The following is a 23,041-nucleotide window of genomic DNA, read 5'->3' as shown; positions in this document are numbered from 1 at the left end:
AATGAAGGAAGGAAGGGGGATGTGAGGCTGGGAGAAGAGGTGGGAAGTGAAATATTGTGTGAACACATTTATGATGTCGTAAGAAATGGAACATAGCCCTGGCCAGTGTGGCTCAGGGCATTGTCCCATGCACCAAGAGATTGCAGGTTTAATACCCAGTCAGGGCACATGCCTTGCCGTGAGCTGGTCCCCTGCAGGGGGTGTGCAGGAGGCAGCTGATCAATGTTCCTCTCACATCGATGTTTCCCTCTCCCCCCCGCCCCCACGCCTCTCTCTCTCTCTTAAAAAAAAAAAAGAAATGAAACAATTCTGGGTTGAAGTCAGATGCCTCTCTCTCTCTCTCTCTCTCTCTCTCTCTCTCTCTCTCTCTCTCTCTCTCTCTCTCTCTCACACACACACACACACACACACACACACACACACACACTTAGGGAGAAAGTCAGTGAAAAGATTCAGGTTAGAGCTGTATGAGGTCCAAGCCCTCAGGAAAATTCTTCAAGGAAGAATCATTGAAAGCAGAATAGGGTGAGAAGACCTTAGTAAAACTTTTCTTTGCAAGTTGAGTTTCTCGAAAATATGTGTCCTCTTTTAGCATTATCATAGCACCTGACATGGGGAGGACCTTTCTCTATAAAGTCAACTGGAGTGAGGACAGGAACACAAACATTGGGCAGATGCTATGTATATGTAAAATTTCATTTATTTATTATGACATCCTATAATGTTCAGTATTAAAGGCTAGATCCAGTTCACCATTGACTGGAAATATATATATATATATATATATATATATATATATATTTTAGAGAGGAAGGAAAAGGGAGAGAGAGATAGAAACATCAATGATGAGAGAGAATCATTGGTTGGCTGCCTCCTGCATGCCCCCTACTGGGGATCAAGCTTGCAACCTGTGCATGTGCCCTTGACTGGAATTGAACCATGACCTCCTGGTTCATAGGTCGACACTCAACCAATGAGCCACGAGGGCTGGACAGTGATTTGGACTTTTAAAATATTTTGCCTAAGGTCATGCAACTGATATAAGTCAGGCGTCTTTGTTCCAATGTGTAAGTTTTGTCCACTATAGAATGCTGCCCTGAAAGCATTAGCCAACACAATTACTTTAACAGACAGGATTAAGACTGTCATTATTTCATTATTATTGAAGGCTTTCCATTGTTTACAACTTCCAATTTTTTTTTTTTTGAGTGTAGTCCATAGGAGGCTAGATTTTTGGAGATCCTAGCCAGCTAATTATTTAACAGACATGCAATATAACACCTGCTCTTCAAGTTATTATTTCTGCTCTCCTGGTCAAGGACTAATTTGGATGATTAAAGAATATGTATATTCTCAGACTCTGAAACCCTTCAAGAGATATTTACCACCACTGACTTAAAAATTGAAATGCAAGTTTCTTGAAGCATCTTATCTTATCAAAATAGAATGAATCACTGTGCTTAAAACGTGTATGAAGTAGCTGCTGCAGGTATTACCATCTTCATCTTACATCCATTCACTCACTCATTCATTCATTCATTTTACAAATAGTTATTCACAGATTTTAAAATTCTAAGCCCCAGAGAGATAGTTGATAAACCTCCAAGTCTTCTAAGTTAATGAAAGGCTAGAATCAGGGCTTCTGGGATCTGAATTTGGGCATTTTCTCACCAAATTGTCTTGCCTGCATCTCAATTGTAGTCTAGGCCTTTTGGATACACATTCTTGATGTACTGGCTGATTTATTCTATTTTAGGAAAGATCTTGGTAGAACCAGTACTTCTTAAATCAACTCCCACTTGCCTCCAAACCCCCATGGAAATGTGGGTGTTAGTAATCTGTTGCTTCAGAACTCCTGAGAACTGCCACCAAGTGGCTTGTGCACTAACTCAGTGACAGGGGATGGGGCTGCTTAATTGCCAGGAGGAGCTGAATGCATTTATTGCTCAGAGAGAAAGAGCCTTGTTTCTTATTTTCTTTAAAGACTGACAATAACTTTCTGGAATGACTTGATGCATCATCAAAACTTTCATGGAAATTCAATGAAGCATTCCGTAACAGAGCAAGTCACCCCCTATCTTTAGACAGAGAACATTTCTACAGACACACCCTGTACTTCTCAGACAGAAGATGGTTGGAAAACACAATTCTGCTCAAGCCAGTCTATGGACGAGCTCTCTGGCACCTTCTGTGGCCCTGCTCCTGCCTGGCCCTTCTCCACTTTCCCCATCAAAGACAGGATCCCTCTTGCCCATCCATAACTATTGTGCCCTGTATAGACCTCTATGAATAATAAAGTTATCTTGTTTTCATGTCTTGATTTTTTCAGCCCCTACTAAATTGTGTGCTTTCTAAAGGCAGAACTCTTTTTATATTAACATTTGGAACCTTGATACCCAACACAGTGCCTGGCACAACAGCAGGCATTCAAAAACCGTTTGTTGGAGGAAGACACAATGTATGAAATCAGGGATTCACAGTCCTTGGTTACTTATGCATTCATTGTTTTTGTTCTGTTAAATTTTAAAAGGGGACACCCTTTTTATTAAACGTCTAAACTTTACTCTCTTCCTTTCAGAATTCTAACTAAAAACCCCACAAACTTCTGTTTCTGCTTATGTACAAAACAAAGAAAACGATTAAAGCATCACTTTTGTGATAGGAAAGAAGGGGGAAAGTTTCACCATAAATAAAGGAAACTGTACCTGGAGGAAAGAAATCAAAGGGGCACTCACTCTGGCCTGGGGCCAGGCCATCCCAACATGAACCCGAACCCTTCTTGGGGAGGGTTTCCAAAGCGAACCTGCCTGGGGGACCCAGGAAGCAGCCTTCTTAACTGCTGGTAACAAACAGAGCGAAAGCCCTAATGATCGCAACAACATAAATCAATCTATTTTAAACACCATTTGGGCTTTCTGCAGCTGTCTCTCCACTCCCTCCCCAGGTTCTCTTTATCAAGAGGGGGTCCTCATCGTCCATGGAGCTGACAGCGAGGTCCAACTGCGTCCACCCCATCACGACCAGGTAGAGCAGCCCATAACCCACCAAGAGGGTGAGGATCACCTCTATCAGCTCCGACAGGTCCTTGACGATGCTGTGGGGGCCGGGCCGGGTAGGACCACTGGCCAAGGCAGCGGCTCAGGCAAGCCTCCTCCAGAGGTAGTTGTTTTTCTTGCCCCGGCACCCTCCATAGATACATCGATCACAGGAGTTGTTCTTGGCATCAAAGTACCAGCGTGGGAAGGATGTGGGGCAAGACCCGGTGGCCACCTTGGCAGCGCAGTATTCTTCGTAGTTGAAAATATCGCTGGAGGGGCCATCAAAACCCTCCCTTCTGGGGATACTTGGGCCAGAGGAATCTGCCAGGTTGCTGCTGGTGGCCGCGTTGTCCATGGCGTGCCCTGGGATATGAGCACACTTCTGCAGACACTTCTCCTTGGTCAGGTAGTTATTGCCGCTCCTTCCGCAGCCTCCATATACAAACTGCTGGCAGGATCGGCAGGTGGCATTGTCCCACCACCTGTGGAGGGAGGCCAGGCATCTCCCCATCACCTTTGGAACTGGGCAAAAGTCGTGGATGTCGCGCTCTCCATTGGCCGCCTTGGCCCCAAAGAGGAGCAGAGATGCCAGCAGGGCGAGGAGCACCCTGCACCGTCTTGGCCCACAGAGCAGCGCCATGACAGGCTCCACCCGGTCTCAAGTTCAGGTGCAGATGAATGCTCGCTTCCAAGTCTCCAAAAGCCCCTCTGGTGCCTGGACTCTGCCTACTCCTCCCACAATGCAGGAGAATGGCCTCACTGGCCCCTTTGCCCCCAGTGACTCTCAGTGACTCTCCACCATTCAGAAGGAGCCAAGCGCCTCACCCAATCAATGCTCAGTGGGGGCTGGAGCCAGTGGCCGCCAGGGAGGAGCTAGCGCAGGTGACAGTTACCCTCTGGGGAGGGGGCGGGGCGCACAGAGCACAGGCGCCTGGATCACTACTGACTAAAAGAAGCAACAAGCAACGGGCTTTACATATACTCAGTGCTTTCCTCCCATGCACAGAGCTCTGTGGACAAAAGGCTCTACCTGACAGAAGTGGTAAGGAGACATTTCAGTGATGTGAAAGAAAGGCATGGGATGGCTCATCAGATATTAGGTCAGTCCCCAGGCTGGTCCAAGCACTAACTGATGACTAGGTATGAAAGGAAGGACAGGGTCCTGGAGGAACTTAGCAGATAGGCAGAAAGAGGCTGGTCTGCTATTCGGTAACTAAAGAAAACCAAGGGCCAAATCAACAAACAACAAGTGCTGGAGAGGATGTGGAGAAAATGGAACCCTCCTGCACTCCTGGTGGGAATGCAGACTAGTGCAGCCACTGTGGAGAACAGTATGGAGTTTCCTCAAAAAACTAAAAATGGAACTCGCATTTGACCCAGTGATCCCACTGCTAGGAATATATCCCAAGAAAGTAGAAATACCAATCAGAAAGGATATATGCACCCCTATGTTCATAGCAGCGCAATTTACAATAGCTAAGATTTGGAAGCAGCCTAAGTGCCCATCAGCAGATGAGTGGATTAAAAAACTGTGGTACATCTACACAATGGAATACTATGCTACTATAAAAAAGAAAGAACTTTTAACATTTGCAACAACATGGATGGAACTGGAGAACATTATGCTAAGCGAAATAAGCCAGTCGGAGAAAGATAAATATCACATGATCTCACTCATATGTGGGATATGATGATCAACATAATTTGATGAGCAAGTTTGATGAGCAAGAATAGATTGATCTAAAGACAAATGGTAGGGGAGGGGGAGTTAGAGAGCAACCAAAGGACCTGTATGCATGCATATTAGCATAATCAATGGACACAGACACTGGGGCAGTGGGAGCTTGCCCGGGGTGTGAATGGCTGGGGCGGGGGTGGGGGGAGGGAGGGGGAGGTCAATTGGGGAAAAAGGAGACATATGTAAAACTTTAGACAATAAAAGAAAATGAGAGAAAGTAAAAAAAAAAAAAAAAAAAGAAAACAACCAAGGGCCTAAATGGAAAGGAAGACTGAAACTCAGAAAACTTTGAAAAAATGTATACAAATACAACTCTGATAGAGGAATCCACATGCAAATCAATTCTGGGAATTAGCAACACAAGCACTGGATGAGCAGTGGGGTCCTTAACATGTAGATGAAGTGTTCTGGTCAGACGAGGTGGGAGGGGACTGGCCTCTACTGGGTAACTTATTCCTCACACTGACCCCAGAAAGTAAGCACTGGCCTCCTTTACAGATACCAACTTGGGACCTAGGGGATAACCAGCAGCTTTGGCATCCGGCAGAGATGGATCTGGGGTCCATTACTTAACCGTGTGGCCTTGGACAAATTGTGGCAAGCCTCAGGGTTTCCACCCGTAATCGGGCGAACGACAGCACCCACCTCACTGGTGAGGCTGGGAAGGCACTAACTAGCAGGACAGGGTTCAACATAGAACCCACGAAGGGTTGACTGTTTCTTTAGTTCAAGACCACACAGGCAGGCTTTCACCACCACCCCTACCCCTAGCCCCCTCCCTCCAGTCCTCTTCATTCCAAAGCTCATGCTCTTACATGCTCTCTGCCTTTCTGGGCAAAATGAGTGATTTGACATTAACTGGGTAGCTGATATGGGCCAAAAGGCAGGATACAACTCTTGTGATCACATTATTTGGGCATCTCTGTCCCAACTTGAACTGTGAACCCAATCTTATTTATCTATCTCTCTATATCTCTCTATTTATATGTATATCCTATCTAATAAAAGACAAAAAGGGTAATTGACCGTACCTTCACTATGCTTCCCATTGGCTAATCAGGATGATATGCAAATTAACCGCCAACAAAGATGGTGGTTAATTTGCATACATAGGCTCCAAGCGGTGGAGAGAAGCTAGATTTACCCAAAGCCGGCTGAGCAGCGAGGCCTCACGCGCCCGGGATCAGCGGAGCCACGAGGCCTCACGGCCCCGGGATCAGCAGAGCCGCGAGGCCTCATGCCCCCAGGATCAGCAGAGCTGTGAGGCTGCCCCGGGATCAGCGGAGCCGTGAAGCCTGACGGCTGGTGGGGGGGGGAGGGGTTTCTGGCCAGAGCCCAGCCAGAGCGAAGCCCTGGGTCCCGGCTGCCAGAGGAAAACTGGTGCCAGCAGCCAAGGGAAGGGAAGGCCTATTGCACAAATCTCTTCATGCAACAGGCCTCTAGTATTTACATAAATATAAATAAAATAATTCCTTGTGGTTATAATAATAAAAACAAATAATGAGCTAGTAGATGACAGATAAAGGGAGGAATAAATTAGAGCTCTTTCCTGTGTTTTTGAGTTGGAGAGTAATTCTACACCTGAAGACAGGAGGATGACTTTAGTTTGGGACCTGCTGTGTCGGAGTTCCTGGAGATCATACAAGTAGAGGAAACTACCAATAGGAAAGACCTTACAAAGGCATCGTCAACAGGAACAGACCACAGTCGGGACAAGGCAGGAGTTTTTGTGCAAGGAGGCAAAACATCAGTACCACAGTGCAAAAATGTATGGCGATTACTCCAGATTCCTTAAACAACACAGATCAACACCGAAACCAAAGCAGCAGCAGAGGCAGGCCTTGGGGAGAATGAACTCACAGTTTATGTCAAGAAACAGAATGCAAAACAGGGCTGGGCCCACTTCACGAGACACATGTGGCTGCTTGGAAGCAGAGCTGAAGTCATATTGGAAGGCCTCAGTGAGAGCAGTAGAGACAGATGGTAATGGCCTTCACCCTCAGCGGCCAGGCTCCTGCTCACCTGGAGGGGACCAGGTTCTATGTAACACAGAGAGCCCTTGGCTGCCCTCAGGAAGGACATGCTCTTGGTTTCTCCCTCCCCTTTTCCTGGAGCTGCCTAAGCCAAGGCTTCACCCTCCCACCCCAGCACCAAGTCTTCAGTCACGTGTCATTTATATTTACCCTCCATGTGACTTATCCGTGTGGGTAAAAGTAGGCTTACAGTTGTGAGTATGAGAAACACAGAGTTTATTCTTCTATTATTATTTAGTTATTAATGACTAGAGGCCCGGTGCACAAAATTTGTGCATGGATGGGGTCCCTAGGCCTGGCCAGCAATCCTGACCCATCAGGTTCCCCGCCTCCCCACCTCCTCCTTCCCTCGCTCCCTCAGCACCCCACTGCTGCCAACCCCTGGTGGTCAGCACACATCGTAGCGATCAATCAAACTCCCGGTCTCCCAGTCAAACTCCTGAGGGGACACTTTGCATATTAGCTATATATATATAGTATTATTTATTGGTATTTTTTGTCTTCTTATCTTTATTATTATTATTCTTTCATCTCCTTACTTATGATGTATCTTTTAGGTAATGGTGGCTGGTAATTTAACCAACGACCCACCTGCAGGTCGTTTTCCATACAAACAACCAAGAAACGTGCCTTTGCCTACCTCTATATATATACCAACAGTTGTATTTCACGGCCCCCTTTCGGGTTTCATGGCCTCCCACATACCCACGTGGCTGTTACTGTCTCTAAGTCTGGCTGCCTATTTTCTAAGCCACCAATGTGCACAAGAATGTACCTTCTCTGCTGGTAAACACTTTACTGAACGGTGCCCCTGGTACTGCTTCTTGTGCAGATCTGGCTCCTCTGGAGGGGAACTTCTAATGTGAGTGTGAGAACACTCATCCACAAAGAAGCCCACGTAAAGAGGCTAAAGAGCAGGATGTGTATACAAGGTTTTGTAGGGAATTGGATGAGGCTGTGGTTCATTCCACTGTGAAGAGTGGGCGCCTTGGCTAGTCTTGAAAATCACCAGGTAAGTAAGGGCAGAAGCTCCCTCCAAGCAAAGGACACAGCATGGGTCGATTTATTATTTTGGCTACTATGTCAAAACACTTTGGCAGCAAGTAACAGAAAACCTGGACTCGACCAGCTTAAACGTAAGGAGATTTGTTATCTCACAGCGCAAGCTGTCCATGGGTGGGCAAGGCTCCAGGCAGGGTACAGCAGGGCTCTGACCCCACTTCACTGTCACCCTACCTTCCTTTGTGGGGTTTTCCTTCATCAGCAGTTCCAGACATCACAGGCAGGGATGCCCGTGACTAGGGAAAGAGAAGGGACTGCCCCTTTTTAGCAGCAAGGGAACATTTCCCTTCAGTGCCCTAAGAATTTCTCATCTCACTGGCCTGAATAGGGCCATGTGTCTGGCTCTAAGCCAGTCACCTTTAAGGGGTGGGAGATGACCATGGTGGGCTTACACTCCTTAGGACTCGCCCCACTGGTTCCCGAGAGAGGCTACGTGAATAAATTCAGTGCTGCATCATCGAAGAGGCAGAGAGCAGATTTTACATGAGCAGTCAACAGAGCCTGCTACCGCCACTCCCTGCATATAAGACTTTTTATTTTCAAAGAGAAAGAACCAGAATGAAAACAAAGCATGCTATTACTTGTACAATAGGACCAGGCTCAGAAAGAGGACAGTTTCTGGGAAAGGAACTTTGGTTACGGCTGGAGTGACACAGTTATACAGAAAATCTGGAGATTTCAAGAGCTGGCTGCCCATGGGCTAGCAGCTGCAGAAATATCAAAACATCTCCGTGCAGTCATTAGACATGACTGGCGTGACTGAGTCCTGCCACATCACATAACTCTGTGCTACTCTCGGAGTGTGTGCAGTGTCAGAGATGACAGTCACTGTCTGCGCTATGTGTGGTTTTGAAGGGTTGGTGAGCGGCTCCTAGATTTCCTTGTTGGAAACACATCCCTGTAAAAGATACGGCACCATCGGCTTGAAACTCTCACATACGCACTTACAAAGAGAGCTAATCACTTATTTTTCATGCATCTGAAACCATTTTTGTTTTTAGTAAAAATTACATCAATAAATCAATAAGTAATTAAAATTTAAGCATTCAGTCTGAGAAGAATAACAGCATTTGAAACCCTATAACCCAAAACCCTGTCTTCGACTGGCTTTCTGATTTTACACACAAACCTATGGGAGACAAACAAAAATGCATTTCTGTTGCAGAAAAATGAGCAGAGTGGGGGGTGCCAATGGGTTATCTCCAGAGATTAAGCTGAGGAATGCTTATACACAGCTTTGTTAAGTTACATACAAAGAGTAAGTACTATGACTGTACCCACTGCTGAATACTCATCGTTTTTGCACTGAAGCTGGGACTGATGGGAATACTGAGGTGGGCAGCCAAATTCACCCAGAGAAAAGTGAAGGTATAAGACCAGCTGCAGAAGAAAGAAACCATGGAGACATCTGTAGCAGCAGTCTGTTCCCTGAAGTCATTGGGTAAACTCTGAGTATTTAGCACATTTCTAGTGGACAGATTGCGAGTAGAGTGAGTTGCTATGGGAAGGAGTCATTCACTTAAAGTGAGGTGGACAGGTTATGATGTGTGTGGGCCCCTAACACTGGGCTCAGGAAACTTCACTAACTGATAACCCTCTAACCACAGAGCCTTTGACTAACCTATTGCATTTGCAAGACAAGACAGACTCTTATTTATTTAGTCACTCCAATTGCCTTCAACACTGGTTCAAGACTTCATCTGGAAGGGACTTTTATACTAGAGGCTCGATGCACGAAATTTGTGCAAGAGTAGGCCTTCCTTCCCCCGGTTGCCGGCACCAGCTCACCTCTGGCACCTGGGACCCAGGCTTCCCTTGCAGCCCCAGCTTCGTCTGGAAGGTTGTCTGGAAGGACGTCTGGTCTAATTAGCATATTATGCTTTTATTATTATAGATTTGTAGGTTTAAAATATTTTATTATGGTAAGGACCCTTGACATGAGATCTATCCTCTTAATACATGTTAAGTGTACAATACATTATTGTTAACTATAGATACTGTGTATAGGTTTTTGTTTGAACACCTGCTTTCAATTATTTTGGATATATACCTAGGAATGGAATGACTGGATCATATGGTAATTTTATGTTTAATTATTTTGAGAACCCACCAAACTTTTCCACAGTGGCTGCATCATTTTTACATTCCCACCAGCCAGGCAGGAGGGTGTCAATTTTTCCCTGTCTTTCCAACACTTATTATTTTCCATTTTTCTGGATAGCAGTCATCCTAATGGGTTTGAAGTGCCATCTTATTGTGTTGCCTTTGTTTTTATTTTTTATTTTAAATCTTTATTGTTGGGAGTGTTATAGATGTCCCCCCACCCTTTTTTGGAAGGGTCTTTTAAGGGACAAATTCCAGATTTGTGCTCCAGGGGAGGTTAAATGAGAATCATGCAACACTGGCTTACTTCCTTCCCATATGAAGTCTCTTAGGAGCCAAGGCACCATCCTTTGTCCTCATTATCAGAGACATGTGGGTCCATCTTCAATAAAAAAGTTCCTGTTGCAACTCAGGCCTAGAAACATTCTTCAGCTGTATACATCATCCTTTCCCTACTCAATACACTGAAGTGATTCTACCAATGTTATTTAACTTTTTACAGTGCTGCTTTAAAAAAGATGAAAAGATCTCAATGGTATCTTTAGCAGGATGGGGGTAGGGTTGTAGAAAAATGAAAAAGTCAGAGAGCCCTGATTATCTGGGTTTTCATGACTGAAGTCTCCACAGAGTGGCCAGGTTTGAGAGAGAAGTGAATTCCCAATTGTACCAACATACTCATTACTGAATTGACCACTTAGAAAAATCAGTCCCCATTCAAAATCAGGCCCCACTTAATGCTAGCATCTTTGTCAACATCATTGCAAATCTCTAGTGGATTCTTGTAAAATGCAGTCTTATAAATATACTTTGTAAGTTGATTATAAAATAAATTTTTAAATTTTCCAAAAAATGGAAGATTTTACGAACTTTTTTAAAAAAAGAGCTGTTGAAAAACTACTGAATCACATGCAGAATTATTGGTAAACTAGAGGCCCAATGCACGAAAATTCATGCTAGAGTAGGCCTTCCTTACCCCAGCTACCAGCACCGGCTTCCCTCCGACACCCGGGACCCAGCTGGCTTCCCACGGGCATCGACTTTGTCATAAAGGATGTCCGGATGTCCAGAAGTTCTTTAGGCTGTCCAGTCTAATTACCATATTACCCTTTTATTATTACAGACAGTCCTTGGTTACATCGGACTCGACATATGTAGTTTTATGGTTACATCGCCATCTCCCATTTATTTATTTATTTTTAAAAAGTTCCATCATTTTGACATATGTACATATGTGCTTTATGTTTTTTATTATTTATTTGCCCCAATAAAGGTCAGGAATTGTTATCTTTCTTTTAAATTTTTTTTACTGTTTCACTTCATTATTGCTGTGTATGTGCTCCATGTGAGTGATGTAGGTGCTTATGTAGGTGGGTTCCGACTTACGGTGAAAATCGCGTTACGTCCCGCCATAGGAATGGATCTCTGATGTAACCCGAGGACCTACTGTATAGACGATGATGTGGCAGAAACATAACTAGGCTATTTGAGGGAGAAGAAATCCTTATGGATTTCGCTTTAGGCATTACAGAAGAAATGCCATGCATACCAAAGGTCTCAAGGAATATTGATAAAAACCCCTGAATTTGGCAAAAATAACCCTCTTCATTATTATGCTTAAAAGTCAAACTAAATGTGAGGTATGCTCTGAAATCATGTGATTTTGTTGGAAAAATTAAACCAGGGGGTGGGGGTGGGGGCGGGAATGGCGCAAAACACAATTCATTCTTCATTTAAGAATTAGTGCAGTCATATTTAAAACCTATATTCTTCAAATTTCAGTAAGCCTCACTTATTTTCATAATAAAATCTAAGCCAAAATATTTTAAAAGAAATTTGGTCCCCACTTTAGGAGAATTCACGGAAATGGCCAGGTATCTCTGATGTTAAATAAGACGGAACTTCTGTAAATGTTCTCTTTTCACTGGACCACATGATCGCATATGAGACTGGAAGTGCACAGCAGAAAGCATATGGTAGGGAAGCACAGCGTGGTCCTTGTGGTGGTGTTAAAATATGTCCACACATTTCTGAGTGCTCCTCTCTTCAAAAGACAAAGCCTAATTCATCTCTTCTTGAGTGTGGGTGGACATGCTTCTAACAAGTAAATAAAACAGAAGTGATAATGGGTGTACTGGATGGAATATATCTTCCTCTAAAGAGAAAATTCATGTCCACCAAGAACCTCAGAACCTGACCTTATTTGGAAATGGGAACTCTGCAGATACAATTAGTTAAGGTAAGGTAATTGTGGATTAGGGTGGGTCCTAATGCAATGACTGGTGTCCTAAGAAAACGGGGAAGATAGCTGTGTTCAGATGGAGGCAGAGCCTGGAGTGGTGCATCTGTAAGCCAAGGCATGCCAAGGGTTGCTGGCAGCTACCAAAAGCTGGGAAGAGGCAAGGAAGGAGTCCTCTCCTAGAGTCTTCAGGCCCTGATGACACCTTGACTTTGACCTTTTCACCTCCAGGAGTATGAGAATACTTTTCTATAGTTTTAGGCACCCAATTTGTGGTACTTTGTTATGGCAGCTCTAGAAGACCAGATTGGGATGACTTTAGAGACTATGTTATAAAAGGCACTACAGCTTCCTCTTGGCTCATTCTTGCTTGGGATCTCTCACTCTAGGGGAAGTTAGCTGCCATGTCATGAAGATATGCAACAGCCTATAGGGAGGCCCCCATGGTGACAACTGGCCAAATGTCTGACCCACAGAAACTGTGTGATAATCAATATTCATTGTGTTAAGCCACTGAGCTGTGGCATGATTTATTATTATTGTTGCTTTTAAAAAATGTTTTTATTTGATTTCAGAGAGAGGAAGGAAGAGGGAGAGAGAGAGAAAAACATCGATGAGAGAGAGTCATTGATGGGCTGCCTCCTGCATGCCCCCTACTGGGGAGTGAGCTGTGCATGTGCCCTGACCTGGAATTGAACTGTGACCTTCTGGTTCATAGGTCAATGCTCAACCACTGAGCCATGCTGGCTTGGCTGGCATGATGATTTTAGGCAGCAGCAAACAACAAATTCCTTTGTTCCCTCATATCTAATATCCCCACCTCCAAAGTTCCTGGAGATCCAACTGCAATCGAAACACATTTAGAATTGAACTGAAATTTCTTCTCCCAAGGCTATTAAAATTCTCCATAACTTCATTTCCACTGCTTATCCACCAGTTATTTCTGGTAGATTCAAACGTGAGTTTCTTTTCTTCCACTGAACGCTCTCACTCACAAAGCTCTATCATCTCTGGGATGTAAGATTCTACACAAAGGGTGGTTGCCATTTTCATAAATGAGATTTATTATTTTTATAACCTTAGATATTTAAAAAATGATCGGAAGCTTCTCCTATCCCCTTGGAAAATGCCCTTGGGTGCAGATTCCAATACTGGCATCCTATCCAGGAAGATTCAGAGGATGTTCAAAGGGTGCATGTCTCTGGCCTCCCCGATTCCTCAGCAAGACCAATGAGGGCAGCTCTGCTGCTTCAGCAGCTTTGCCAGTGAGCAGAATAAGGAGGGAGGAAGTCCCTGAGAACGGAGCAGACAGAAAAGAACTACCACCAGGATGGGACACAAAGAGCCAGGCACTGGTCATTGCCTGATTTAACAGCTTTATGAGGACCTGCAGTGCACAAAGGTAGGCACCAGGCTCAGGATGAGAGGTCCTGGGCAGAGAAAGAAGAATAAGGTAAGGACCCATCATTGTCCATCAGGTAGACAAAGCCACGATAAGATCATTACAATAATGGGAATATGTATAACGTCCAACAAAAACCAAGAGGAGATGAGGTGAACTTGCCAGATGTTTGTTTGTTTATTATTTATTTATTTTTATTTCTAGAATCTGTTTGCCTGCAGGTTTCTTTGCCATGGAACTTGTATAAGAACCACCTTCAAGGTGATGATGGCAGCTTTCAATGTTGAAGGAGGAGGAGAAGGGACAGAGGACAAGAGGCAAATCCACACTCATTTAGGGCTCAGTACTACAGGTTCCCGCCCCAAGGGTGAATGAACAGGCTTGGATGAACACCTGTGTGTGAAAATCCTGCCCCGGGGCTGTCTGTGATGGGAAATGCCAGCTAATCTTGTATGCCAGCTGCGGCGCAATGTTTCGAGTGCTTTACAAATATCACTCATTAAACTCTCATAACAACTTAAAAGGGGCAGGTACTGTTATTTTCCCCATTTCATAAACAAAGGAATTGAGGCACAAGAAGAGGCAGAACTGGATTCAAACCCGGGCAATCTGTCTCCAGGCTATGCTTCTCCATAATAATCCCTCACCTGTCCCGAACGTCAGCAACAAGGATACTTATTCTTCACTCCAGCTGATTCGGAATTCTGATAAAATATAGCAGAATTTCCAGCCTTTTAAGCAAACCATACAGTTCTAATGCCGGTGAACTTGCTATTACAACCCAACTTGTGTCTGTGCTTGGTCGATATGTTAAAAACAAGGCAATCAGGGGTAGGCAGACTCAGATATTTTTAAGTCGAAATAAATTTTAATATAATAGTTTGGAATGCAGTACATTAGGTGTGCTCCTAATTGCCGGGGGTGGGAGGAGGGGTAAGGGGGGAGAGGGAGGGGAGGCAGACCAGTTGATTGTGCGATGGCATGGACCATTCAGTGTTATGTAATACACCTGGGACCGTTCTACGAGGCTCTGCACATCCTCGAGGGAATCTGTGCAGCCCATCACAGGTTCACTTTAAATGTCAGCTACTAAGAAAAGGAGAGATTCGGAGTCTCACATCAGCTGGACTGGACCAGCCCTTCCCTCTGTAATCTGGGGCTCCAGATAATTGTGTAGGTAGAGAAAATTCTTAACCCATATAAGAACGAGAGAATCAGGCAACGGATACTGCAATCTTTCCTCTCTCAGGGAAATCTCTGCAGGGTGCAAATGAAGCAGGAGGCTTCCTAGGGACCCTCTGTCTTTCCATGAGTTGCATGTTTGCCTTGTGGAGGGAGTGGCACAGCTTTCAATGAGCTGAGGGTAGTGAATGGACGACTGAATATTCAGAGACACACAGAACCCTACAGTCCTTTTACATCTATCATGGGGGTACAGCCTCCCATGGAGTTTCCCCAGCCTATTTTCAATGCCATGGTCACTGGGGTTATGATCACAATGTATTTTGATCCCATTTTAAGAGGCATCATTCCCCGGCCTCCCCTCCTCCCTTATAAAATCTCTGAAGTTGGTATGTGTCTTCAATTGTTAGCACTTTCCAGTCGCTGTCATCTTGGTGGTACATGAAATAAGTGTTTCTGATAAGGGATGGGACCTTGGGAGTCAGTGAATAGGGTGTTTGTGAAGCACACCAGGGTACACACATGAGGTGGCTTGGCTGGAGGCAGCCAGTCTGGGGCTCGTGTGTCCTGGTCACACCCGTGATTCCCTTGTGACACTAGGAAGGTAGGGTTGCCTCCTCCAGTCTCAGCCACCCTATCTGCAAACAGTGGTCCCGACATCACCTTTCTGAGGAGACGCTTTTGTGGGCTGTCTGTGAGTTATGCCCATAAAGCCCTCCCTATATAGGATGACAGCAGAGAATCGTAGTCACTGCTGTTGGTTTTACGGGGCCAGGGCTTGGGGGAGGCGAGGGAGGCATTTATTTACCTTGGTCACAAAACTTAAGGGGCATCCGAATCTCAGTGATCAGGACACATAACACTTCCATGCAATATTTTTAAGAAGTCAAAATGAATGACAAAAGAATCCAGGAAGACAAAAGGAAACATTTTAAACAAAGACAGGATCTGGCCTTTCATCTTACCCTCCTCTCTGCCCTGCGGATCCCGTCTTGATTTTCTTCAAATATTGCATTAAAAATATATCTTATTTCTCAGTTTTTTGGTGTCCCCTTAAATTTTGCACCCGAGGCTAGCACTTCACTTTCTTCATCCTCGTCCTGACTCTGCTTATTTTCTGATTCTGTGCTGATGGTAGCGCTCCTTTCATGCCTGCACTCATTCACTCGGCCAGCCCCGATGTGGGCCAGGTGCTGTGCCCGCCTCTGAGGAAACAGTGATGAGACACAGCACTGGCCTGTGGAGAACAATGGCACACAGACAGGTGCCCTATATATTCCTTAGGGGTGTTGCAAACGCATCCATTCATTGATTCATTCCACAATGGACCTCCTCTGTCTTATGTTAAAGGCACGCCTTAAAATTAAATACCCATTGCATTTTGAAGTTATTTATTACATGTTCTTACAAGCTAATATCTTTTTAAAGTACGATACTTTATAAAACACTGTGTAATATGAAAACACGAGGATTCTCGTGATCCATCCGCAATGTGTTGACACACTCACTAAGTGATTGTGAAATGACTGTTCAAACTGATAAATTCCTATAAGTAAGATGAAGATGAATAACTTACGCTCTGCCCATATGGACTCTCCCCTTATTTGCCCTGGGTGCTTGGCTTAGTGCAATGGAAGAATCAGATTTTGCAGTCGGCAGATCTGAGCTTTAAACTTGGCGCCACCACTTATTATCTGTGCGATCTCGGTCAATTTGCTTGATCTTTCGGAAACTGCCACCTGAAGAAGGTTAATAGCGCTAAACCTGCAGATCCACAGTGAGTCTGGCTCATAGGAGACACTCTGTAGAGTATTTCTTTCCTTCCCGCTTTGTTTTGGAACTTGCTGGAGGTGCAGGTCAGAGGCCAAGTCGACCCCAGGCAAAGAAAACCATCTGGGAAGGGAGCAGCATGGCTGCTTTCATGCCCAGGGCTCTGACCACACCGAGAATGGAACCAGTCTGTTTCTCTGCGTTGATACCTTGTAAGCAAGTTGGCTGTGGGTTCTGAATAATTCAAGTTCATTTCCACAAGACGGTCACAAATGCATTGGCTTCTCCAGGAGAGATGCCAAGCTGGGGCCTGGAGAAACGTGGGCCTGAGACCTGCTTCAGGGACAGGGAAACACGTGTGTGAGCGGGGAAGTCCTGAGCGCTACAGCAGAGATGCAAATTGGGGCTGTGTCATGAAAACAAAAGTTAAACCATAAAAATGTCACTTCATATGCAATTTAAGAGAGATCGATGAGAAATAAACTTTAGGAAACTGCTCACATATATCAGTGCATTACAGGTGCCTGGCAAAACATTTCTACGAAAATATGCAGTGCAGTGTATGTATAAATCTGCCTTGAGTTTTATGGTTCCATATACACAGTTATAATGTACATAAAGTAGAGGAACATGAAGAACCAGTTTGTTGCTTTAACCCACGGTGGTCAAATGGACTTGGAATAATCCATCAAGGTTACATAGCCTCAAACAAGTACAATCACCATCTCTCAAGGATCCAAGTGTCAAGGGCAGGTCTGGTCACATTCATTTTACAGGATGGTAGGCAGGTGGGGAACAAGCTAAGGTTTTTTTAAAAATATATTTTTATTGATTTCAGAGAGGAAGGGAGAGGGTAGAGAGAGAGAGAAATATCAATGATGAGAGAGAATCATTGATTGGCTGCCTTCTGCTGCCCCACACTGGGGATCAAGCCTGCAACCCGGGCATGTGCCCTGACCAGGAATCGAACCGTGACCTCCTGGTTCATAGGCTGATGCTCAACCACTGAGACACACCAGCCGGGCCAGACTAAGATTACTGGACCACGTGCAATGGACCAGGTTTCTGTTAAGCACATTACATCCATTATCTCACTTCAGCCTCACCCCACACCCCAATTCTATGAGACAGGTACCACTGTCCCCATTTCACAGATGGGAGAACTGAAGACCCATCTGTGAGTTACATAAGCAAGGACACATAGGCAGCAGACACTGCACCAGAATGGAAGCCTCACACAAACACGGGTCTTGTACACCACTCTCAGCTCTTAGAAGAGCGCCTGGCACATAGTGAGTGCTCAATAAATATCTGTTGAGCAAGTGAGTGGAGATGGAAAACCCAGGTTCAGCTGAATCTGTCTAGCAAAGGGTCTTTGCAGTGATTAGAGGAATGAATGGAGCAGCTCACCTGCACAGAGGAGAGGACCCATGGGTGCAATAAGAGCTGCAGCCTCTGAGAGGGCAGGTTATGGAGACCTCTTGGGAAATCCCCCTGTTTGAGGAGCACGCTGCCTCTCCTCGGCAGTGCCTGCCCAGACCTTTCCTTTAGCCCAGGCTCTACTAAATGGTCCTACTTTGTACTCCCACAGTAGCCCAGAGCAGCAACGTGGAGGCCCCACTGAACCTAGAATAAGCATGATGCTCAGAGGCACCAGTTCCAAGTCTTGGCCCTGCCACTTACTAGAGATAAGACCTTGGAGATGACCCTGACACCCTCCAAACCTCAATCCCTTGTCTCTGAAAATAGTACATTAACTCCCATCCTGTTATCTTCCAGGCTGCCCACGGCTCTGCACAAGTCCACACCCTGTAACCTACAATGTGAGTGGTGGCCACACAGCGGTCTTGCTCCTGGATAAAGCGCAGGAGAAAGAAGCCACACAGGGAGCCGGAAACACCTGTGTTCAAGTCAGCTCTGCCACCTGCAGGCTGTGCGTGGTCTTGCCTCAGTGTCCTCACGTGTAAATGGGAACAAAAGGAATATGTACCTGTTAGGGTTCTGCCGAGGCTGAAATGAGTGAACACACGCAAAGCACTTAGAAGGCATGTGGGAAGGGCTGGAGAAATATTTTATTGTTATATTAGGTTAGTTTACCATTTTTTATTCTGTATTAAACCAACCTATTTTAGGGTCAGTTTTCCTTACTAGATTGGAAGCTTCTAGAAGGCAAGGATTATGCCCACTTACCTATCTATCACTATTCTCCCATGGTAGGGCCAATACTAACTCTTGATAAATATTTGTTGAACTGAACTGAGCCAGCAGTTGACCAAATAAAATGCTGAGGCTCCAATCTGAAAGGACTTTTTAATTGCTGCTCTCCTTTGGGTCATACAATTAAGTAGAAGAAATACAGAGGCTACACTGTCTACCCAAGACCCAGTATAATGCAGCCTTTAAACCTTCCAGGGACAGAGTTAGAATCCGGGTCATGGAGCAACATGCTTGTCGGTGATGGCAAGACAGGATGGGGATGGGTGGGGTGGGTGCATTTTTGTTCTTTTTAACATTAAAAGGGGGACACACTTTTTATTAAACTTCTACACTTTACTCTCTTCCAAATTCTAAAAAAAACCCCCAACTTCTGTTTCTGCTTATGTACAAAACAAAGAAAACGATTAAAGCATCACTTTTGTGATAGGAAAGAAGGGGGAAAGTTTCACCATAAATAAAGGAAACTGTACCTGGAGGAAAGAAATCAAAGGGGCACTGACTCTGGTCTGGGGCCAGGCCATCCCAACATGAACCCGAGCCCTTCTTGGTTCCAAAGCGAACCTGCCCGGGGGGAGAGGAAGCAGCCTCTTAACTGCTGGTAACAGACAGAGCGAAAGCCCTAAGGATCCCAACAACATAAACAGCGTGTGGGCTTTCTGCAGCCGCCTACCCACACCTTCTCCAGGCTCTCTTCCTCAAGAGAGGGGCCTCATCGTCCCTGGAGCTGCAGAAGGTGAGGTCAAACTTCCGCTTCATATATGACATCACGGTCAGGCAGAGCAGCAGGGAAAACGGCATGATGACGATGATCGCCAGTAACACCGTATCCTTGACCGTGACGATGCTGTGGGGGCCGGGCCGGGTAGGACCACTGGCCAAGGCAGCGGTTCATGCAAGCCTTCTCAGAGAGGTAGTTGTTTTTATTGCCCCAGCACCCTCCATAGATACATCGATCACAGGAGTTGTTCTTGGCATCAAAGTACCAGCGTGGGAAGGATGCGGGGCACGATGGCACCTTGGCAGCGCAGTATTCTTCGTAGTTGAAAATATCGCTGGGGGGCCATCAAAACCCTGCCTTCTGGGGATACTCGGGCCAGAGGAATCTGCCGGGCTGCTGCTGGTGGCCGCGTCGTCCATGGCGGGCCCTGGGATATCAGCACACTTCTGCAGACACTTCTCCTCCGTCAGGTAGTTATTGCCGCTCCTTCCGCAGCCTCCATATACAAACTGCTGGCAGGATCGGCAGGTGGCATTGTCCCACCACCTGTGGAGGGAGGCCAGGCATCTCCCCATCACCTTTGGAACTGGGCAAAAGTCGTGGATGTCGCGCTCTCCATTGGCCGCCTTGGCCCCAAAGAGGAGCAGAGATGCCAGCAGGGCGAGGAGCACCCTGCGCCCTCTTGGCTCACAGAGCAGCGCCATGATGGGCTGGACTCCGTCTCAAGTTCAGGTGCAGATGGATGCTCGCTTCCAAGTCTCCAAAAGCCCCTCTGGTGCCTGGACTCTGCCTCCTCCGCCCACAATGCAGGAGAATGGCCTCACTGGCCCCTTTGCCCCCAGTGACTCTCAGTGACTCTCCACCATTCAGAATGGAGCCAAGCGCCTCACCCAATCAATGCTCAGTGGGGGCTGGAGCCAGTGGCTGCCTGGGAGGAGCTAGCGCAGGTGGCAGTTACCCTCTGGGGAGGGGGCGGGGCGCACAGAGAGCAGGCGCCTGGCTCATTATTGACTAAAAGAAGCAACAAGCCACGGGCTTTACATATAACCAGTGCTTTCCTCCCACGCACAGAGCTCTGTAGTCAAAAGGTCTACTGTACAGAAGCGGTAAGTAGATATTTCAGTGATGTGAAAGAAAGGCATGGGATGGCTCATCAGATATTAGGTCAGTCCCCAGGCTGGTCCAAGCACTAGCTGATGACTAGGTATGAAAGGAAGGACAGGCTCCTGGAGGAACTTAGCAGATGGGCAGGAAGAGGCTGGCCTATTATTAGGTAACTAAAGAAAACCAAGGGCCTAAATGGAAAGGAAGACTGAAACTCAGAAAACTTCCAAACAAAATTATATACAAATAGAACTCTGGTAGAGGGATCCACATGCAAATCAATTCTGGGAATTAGCAACACAAGCACTGGATGAGCAGTGGGGTCCTTAACATGTAGATGAAGTGTTCTGGTCAGACGGGGTGGGTTGGGGGGGCCTGGCCTCTCCTGGGTAACTTATTCCTCACACTGACCCCAGAAAGTAAGCACTGGCCTCCTTGTACAGATACCAACTTGGGACCTAGGCATCTGGCAGAGATGGATCTGGGGTCCATTACTTAACTGTGTGACCTTGGACAAATCATGGCAAGCCTCAGGGTTTCCACCCGTAATCGGGCGAACGACAGCACCCACCTCACTGGTGAGGCTGGGAAGGCACTAACTAGTAGCACAGCGTTCAACATAGAACCCACGAAGGGTGACTGTTTCTTTAGTTCAAGACCACACAGTAAGGTCAAGGCCCACAGTCCAGCTCCTCCAGAGGATTCCAGCGTCACTGAATCAGAGGATTGGAGACCAGGTTTGTCTGTGGTCTTCCCACTATAGTGGTGAGTGGAGGTGACTGATTGCCCAAGAAGCTTCAAACACAAAAACTCTATTGATTTTCTCAATTATTTAGAAATTTGGGTACTATTTTAAAGTACGATGTACTAGTTATAGTACTATTATACTGGGCATTTGCCTATGTTTTAATTTAGGCATCACAGAAATTCAGGTCAGGATAATGAACTTCCAGATTATAGACTGAGAGAGGTCAAGTAAGTTGCCTGAAGTCACACAGCTGACATTCAAATGCAGGTCTGAATCTAAATACTGTGCGCAGGGTTAAGCATTTGGGCTCTGGAGTTGGAAGGATCTAGATTTAAATCCTTGGCCCACCCCATGTAAAATGAGAATAATAGCTGTATTCATCTCACAGAGGAGTTGTGAAGGTAAATTGAGATAAGGCATCTGATTGACTTGCACAAAGTAGCTGTTTCTTCAAGTTTAGTTGCTCATTACTACCTTTTACATGTACTACTCCTACATCATGCCATTTACATAATTCAGATGTTCCCCATTTCCCTCATTTTTAAGAGAACAATGGCACTGCGCATTTTTAATCTAGACATTCTAATCTGTTTCACCTGCTTTATTTCAGCAAGGAAGTATCCTATTTAGAAAAAGGGGGACTTTATCCTATGTCCTTGGAAAAATGGAAAGGGGGTGCATAGATAGATAGCTCCATAGTGCTGGAGACTCCTGCCAGACATTAGCCTGAATACTAATATATTAGTTGTTTAACAAAAAGGAGAATATTAAAAAGGTCCCGGTGATATTTAACTATACAATAAAACCCATAGAAACTGCTGGATGGAGAGCGGGAGATGAAATACTGTCGTAATCTAATCATGCTGGAAGCCACGGTGCCGCCACCCGGAGCTGGGGCCCCTCAGGCTGTGCTGTATCAGTCAGGGGCATGGCTGGGAGGCTGGACGCTGTCCCTGCTTTAGTGAGTAGCCCCACTCCCTGTGTCTGAGTGCTGCTCTTTGCAGTGCCTGCCCCACTGAGCCCTTTAAGCCACTGGTTCTCAACCTGTGGGTCGCGACCCCTTTGGCGGTTGAACGACCTTTTCACAGGGGTCGCCTAAGACCATCCTGCATGTCAGATATTTACATGACAATTCATAACAGTAGCAACATGACAGTTATGAGGTAGCAACGAAAATAATTTTATGGTTGGGTCACAACATGAGGAACTGTATTTAAAGGGCCAGAAGGTTGAGGACCACTGCTTTAAGCGGATGTGCCTGCCCACAGGGGAATGCCTCCATACCCTACCCCAGGCCCTTGCCCTTGACTTTCCTTGGCCCCGGTCACCACCGGCACGTTTACTCCAGCCAGCGCTCCTCTCCACTCCCCGTCCCCAGGTTCATTCCCGCTGGCTCTGTGTCCACTCCTGGCTTCCCCGCTTTGGTGATCCGTCATACAAATGTGTTCTCTGACTCAGTCTGCCCCTGCCTCCAGGTTCACTTCAGATATTTTCCCTCTGGTCCCGGCACTTGCCTTGGATGAGAGGCACCTTCCCCCCATTAGGATTCCAGGGGGACGTTCTGCTTGCTCCGTGGTGCTTTCCTTGCATCGTCCGCCTGAAGGAAGCTAGTTTGGCCAACCTACATTCCAGAATGAGAAGCCGAGGCCCAGGTACATGAGCTCACAGTGCCAGGGGCGGGGGGCTGGGC

The 23,041-nt window shown here is 46.0% G+C and overlaps 1 protein-coding gene and 2 pseudogenes across 1 annotated transcript in view; all 3 read right to left on the bottom strand.

The window, feature by feature from the left end:
- The window catches only part of CA10 (carbonic anhydrase 10), a 373,963-nt gene that overhangs the window by 143,544 nt on the left and 207,378 nt on the right, over positions 1-23,041 (bottom strand). The window lies entirely within an intron of this gene.
- LOC118671335 lies at positions 2,969-3,678 on the bottom strand (annotated as a pseudogene).
- Positions 19,521-20,203, bottom strand: LOC118671334 (annotated as a pseudogene).

Source organism: Myotis myotis, unplaced genomic scaffold (genome assembly GCF_014108235.1).
Source record: "Myotis myotis isolate mMyoMyo1 unplaced genomic scaffold, mMyoMyo1.p scaffold_m19_p_17, whole genome shotgun sequence".
Classification (NCBI taxonomy): domain Eukaryota; kingdom Metazoa; phylum Chordata; class Mammalia; order Chiroptera; family Vespertilionidae; genus Myotis; species Myotis myotis.
The sequence above is the reverse complement of the archived record's forward strand: the minus strand, read 5'-3'. Positions and strand labels throughout refer to the sequence as shown.